This window comes from Myotis davidii, unplaced genomic scaffold (assembly GCF_000327345.1).
Source record: "Myotis davidii unplaced genomic scaffold, ASM32734v1 scaffold946, whole genome shotgun sequence".
In the NCBI taxonomy this organism is placed as follows: Eukaryota; Metazoa; Chordata; class Mammalia; order Chiroptera; family Vespertilionidae; genus Myotis; species Myotis davidii.
In genome coordinates, this window is record NW_006297395.1 from 963055 (window position 1) to 968636 (window position 5582).

A 5582-nucleotide genomic window follows, 5' to 3' on the forward strand; every position below is an offset into this window, starting at 1 on the left:
GAATATTCTGAAATCTTACAACTTACATATGAAACAAAGACAGTTTCCCAACTTTGAAAACAATCCTAAAAACTTCCATGACATTACCAGTAACAGGTTGTCAAGCTGAAAAAAAGTTTCTAAAATGTCACTACTAGAATCTACTTTTCACCAACCATGCTAGAGGAAAGACCCAATTCTCTGCTTTAATTCTTGGTGAGAAAGCAAAGAGTTGCTCAAAGAATATATATACCCCCAAAACAGTAGAAAAGGGCTGTGTCAGGTAGTTAATTAAAATATTACTGGATTTTGTAATATTTATGTTGATTTTGGGGTGGGCTTTAAAAAATTTGGACCTAGTTACAATTTTTTCTCATTCTTGTTAAATTAGTTAAACAAGAAGGCCATTAAACTAAGGTGGTTCTAACGCCTTGGTATCCTAAGTAAGCAACCCAAAATCTAAACCTGTAAATTCCTCAAGGTTGAAACTTAAGAACATCTAATCACAGTCAACTGGGCTTTAAGCTATAGTTAATCAAATATTTTTCTTTCTTTGCTAGAACCTCTCCTCTAGATAAGATTTTCCCCTAGCTCCTATCAGTGGAGGGCTTCTAACCACTTCAGTGTGGCACTGACCAATTCCAATCAATTTTTTTGCTCAAATAAACTCTTAAAGTTTTTTACTTGCCTCAGTTTATTAACATTCCAAATAGACATTTACTTTATGCCTAATGTTAATGTGTTTTTTGAAAAAGAGAGATCCTCAAGTTGTATACATTTCAGGCCCCCCAAACTTGAATTTGTTAGGGGCAGAACTAGAATACTGGGGACTAGCTACAATGATAAGAAATATGAATCATGCTCTGTTAACCATGATGGTTCTGTTCTGATTAGAGAAAGCACATTCTAACCTGGCCGAGAGTTGTATGCCCTGGGACATGGGAGCTAACATCGAAATGCAGTCCATCCCCCTTTCCCGAGAACTGTCTATCATTATGGAAAGATTTACAGCTTCGTGGCTGAAACAATATAGCCCCGGAGGTGCCCACCCTTTGCAGACCCCATTGCCTGTAACCATTATACCGTGCCCACTTTCCCATGCCTGTAATTCTTACTTTCCGAAAGGGTAATCTTTGCCCTTTTACCCACTATAAGCAGCTGGCTTATGGGGAGAGGTAGAGCTGATTTTTGTAGATGATCTGCTGCTCTCCCAAACTGTCGACATCAATGGGATAAATACTCATGTATGATTCAGCTCTGTCTCTGCTTAATTGGCTCAAGCAGTGACAGGCAGCCCAGACCCCTTGGTTGTCCAGTTACAGATTCACTCTGATCCTTCAGTTTTGCACATTTTGAGATTGAGAAACCGACTGGTGTCCATAAAGTTAAGGAAAGTTAGATATACAAATTTGGAGTTCACAGTAGAGGTTTAAGTTGGAGAAATAAATTTATGAGTGGTATGTTCCAATATGTGTGTTTTTTCCACACCACCAAGCAATTAATTCCATTCTCCAATGACACTGACCAGGTGTCCTACAAATTTAACTCAGTTCTGACACTACCTACCTGATCAACTATCTATACATGGGCAATTCTCACAAGCTAGAGTGGCTCACAGAACATTTTAATTATAGAAGATATTAAAGGATATAAATGAATAGCCAAATGAAAAAATACATAGAGCTTGGTCCCTATTGCAAAGCTTCTGTCCCCAAGGAATTTGGGGCTGGCACATAGATGCATTCTAGTTCTCCAAGCTGGAAGGTTTTTAAATCCTGGGGTTTGTAATGGAAGCTTAATTGCAAAGACATGTTTGATTAAATCTTTGACCATTGGTGGATCAATTCAAGGTCAGGGGACTGAAAAGTTCTAACCCTCTAATCATTTGGTTAATTCTCCTGACAACCAGTCCTCCTCCTTAGGGGTTTTCCAAATTCACCTCATTAACATAGCAAGAGACATTTTTTAAAAAAATCACTCTAATTAGGAAATTCCAAGGTTTTATTTTATTGATTTCAGAGAGGAAGGGAGAGGCAGAGAAAAATAGAAACATTAATGATGAGAGAAAATCACTGATTGGCTGTCTCCTGCACACCCCACACTGGGGATTCAACCCACAACCCAGGCATGTGTCCTGACCAGGAATTGAATCTTGACTTCTTGGTTCATAGGTTGACACTCAGCCACTGAACCACACCAGCCTGGCTGGGTGGAGGTTTTTTTGTTTTGTCTTGTTTTAAATATATTTTATTGATTTTTTACAGAGAGGAAGGAAGAGGGATAGAGAGTTAGAAACATCGATGAGAGAGATACATCAATCAGCTGCCTCCTGAATACTCCCTAATGGGGATGTGCCTGCAACCAAGGTACATGTCCTTGACTGGAATCGAACCTGGGACCCTTGAGTTCGCAGGCTGACGCTCTATCCACTGAGCCAAACCAGTTAGAGCTGGGTGGAGGTTTTGTATTGGCTATGGGCAAGGGAGGGAATGGGGGTGGTTTGTGGTCTGTGATGCTGGGGTGAGGTGGTTGTTTGCATTGCTCATCTCAGTCCTCCTCTCCAGATGGCGACTCGCTTTTTGGTTTTCTCAGAACTCTCATGGTGATCTGGAGGGCAGAGAGGCTTCAAAACTGTGATGTAGGTCAACGTGGCTACCAACTCTGGTTCAGACTGGTTTTGTTTGTCTTCACTTTTTCTTACCCTAGGAAATTGGGAGGAGGGTAATGGGACAAGTGTCTAGCCACAAGTACCATCCGTAGTATTACAACTTAAAAGAGGAAATACAGGGTAGAGCCTGGGGCCTCTGTTCCCTATGCTAACTTTCCTGCCTCAGGAGGAGAGTTGGAGAAATGGACATTGACAGACATTGGTCATTTGAGAGAGGATTCCAAATGTTGAAGAAACAAGTAAGAATTACCAAGGGTTGCCTGTCAGGTGTGGCTCAGTGGTTGAGGGTTGACCCATGAACCAGGAGGTCATAGTTTGATTCCCAATCAGAGCAGATGCCCAAGTTGTGAGCTTGGTCCCCTGTGGAGGGGCATGCAGGAGGCAGCCGATCAATGATTTTCTCTTATCATTGATGTTTCTATCTGTCTTTCCCTCTCCCTTCCTCTCTCTAAAACCAATAAAACATATATTATATATTTTAAAAAAAAGAATTACCAAGGGATCATAGATGGTGGCAACAATGAGGGATAGTGGGTAATAAAAGCTGATGGCATGAGAGTCAGACCTAGGGCTTTTTAGGGAGGTGAGAGGAAAATGTCTGAGAAGCAACAATAAGGAAGAGGAAGGACCTCTTCTCCACCAGTTCTAGTGACAGGAGGGACGCTGGAGATTTAATAGCTATTGCAGGAGGAGCAGGGTCCTGAAGAGCCAGAGGTGAAGGCAGCCTATAGAGACTGGCCTGAGGATTTAGGGGACATTGCATATTATGGCCAAGAATTCCAGAGAGTCAATGGTTTTAGAAGTTGGAGAGGGTTATGAGGTGGGTTTAGAACATATAGTACATTTGGGGTATTAGTTCTTGGGGATGAGGGTTGAACTGGGGGTCCTGGGCTTCTTGCAATGACTGATAAAAATGAAGAAAAAGGACATATGATGGATGGTTGTGGTGAGGTTGTAGGTGTTGAGGGGGAAGAGAGGAGGGGGTCTTGTTAAGGAGGATTCTGAGCTCTGGTGCTTTTTCCAGAAACTCCCCTTGGAGGCCTCGGAGAGTCAGTTGTCCACTGATCCTGTGGGCTCTGTTTTGACTCCAAAGATGGAGGTGTAGAGGGAGCAAGAGGGCAGTCTTGAAAATGTGAAGGTTTTCAACATTGGCATAAACACAGCCCTGTGAAGACTGCCTTAGCTGCCTCAAAAGTCCTAACAAACCCTCAACACAAGCCAGATATACAAGCACTTAAGTATTTTTTTTTTGGCAGAATTTTATGATTTTATTAACACAAATACAATGTGTACACAATCTATCTATTCGTTTTCTTCGCTGTGCAGCCTGGCATTGGGATTGGTGACTCTGATGGCCAGCTGGGCTGCTCTTTCCACAATGGCTTTGCGGTTCTTTGAGGAGACGTTGTGAGCAATCTCAGCACAGTAAGATTTATTGCACGTCAGCAGCACTTCAAGCTCCTTGACGTTATGGACCAGGAACTTCCGAAAGCCACTGGGCAGCATGTGCTTTGTTTTCTTGTTGCTCCCATAACCAATGCTGGGCATCAAGATCTGGCCCTTGAATCTTCTACGCACCCTGTTGTCAACACCTCTGGGTTTCCGCCAGTTCCGCTTAATTTTGACATATCGGTCTGACTGGTGCCGGATGAACTTCTTGGTCCTCTTTTTGACAATCTTGGGTTTCACGAGGGGTCTGAGGGCAGCCATGGTGCCGGGTAGGAGATGGCTGCCACCTCTGTAGGCAGCGCCGAGGAAGAGAGGGGCCGGTCAAGTATTTGTTGAATGAATGAATTCAAATTAATGAATGAATTCCTTTACTAAACTGAACACTTAACTTTCAAAATCTAAATCATCTTCATTAGTATGACTTTTTGGGTAGATACCAGCCAGATTTCTACACAATTAAAATATAACAAGCCCAACTGGCGTGGCTCAGTGGTTGAGCATCAACCTATGAATCAGGAGGTCACGATTCAATTCCTGGTCAGGGCACATGCAGGGATTGTGGGCTCAGTCCCCATGGGGGTAGGAGTGGGGTGGGGAGGAAAAGGGGCAGTGTGTGTGCAGGAAGCAGCCAATCAATGATTTTCTCTCATCATTGATGTCTCTATGTCTCTCTTCCTCTCTCATCCTCTCTGCAATAAATAAAAATATATTTTTTAAAGAGGAAAAGTCTGCCCTAAGAGCAAATTCCAGAATGAGGAAAAGTCTTACAGATCCTAAAAATTACAGTTTTCTAGGTGTAATCATTTAAAGATCCAGACTGCATAGGACACAGGATAAGCAATTACAGAAAAGGGAAAGGAAGGAAGGAAGGAAGGAGGTAAAGAAGCTTTATTGGTGCGGGAGGGTGAAGAAAGGATATGATGAGTTTTCAGCATTAATTTGAAGTAAGAGCCAGCACTGGGGGAGGAGAGCAAGTGTAACAGGTATTTTCTCTTAGTCATACCAGCCTGGGCAAAGTTGGGGTATTGGCACTAAAATACTAAAAATAAAAGAACATGAGTTATTTCATTTTTCTTCACCAGCCACGCTGAGGAATCACCCAGTGTTGCCTAAGTCTCTCCTGGCAATGGCAGCAGGAGCAACTCCCTGGGATATGGGTGACTGCCCGGGGAAAGCCACTGAGTAGCTCTTGGCTTCTGCATCTAGGCTTGCTCCAGGTGCACAGCCCCGCGGCAGCCCTGCGCTACGCTTCCCAGTTAAAGCGTAGTCCTCTCAAGGTCATACTGATAGAGTGACAGATTAAAGGGACCTTACAGCATTTTTAGTCTAATTCCCTACCCGACGCAGAGGCCCTTCAGAAAATAGCATTCTACTTCAAAGTGACACGGCATTTACCAGCCCAGAGCTAGGACATTCCATTTTGGTCTTTTTCAATGAATAGAATGTTAGGGTTCATTGAACTGAAATCCCCCTAGCTTCTTTAGCA

At 42.9% G+C, this 5582-nt stretch overlaps 1 pseudogene; it reads right to left on the minus strand.

Moving 5' to 3' along the window:
- Nucleotides 1–3888: 3888 nt before the first annotated feature.
- LOC102761720 lies at nt 3889–4407 on the minus strand (annotated as a pseudogene).
- Nucleotides 4408–5582: the final 1175 nt, after the last annotated feature.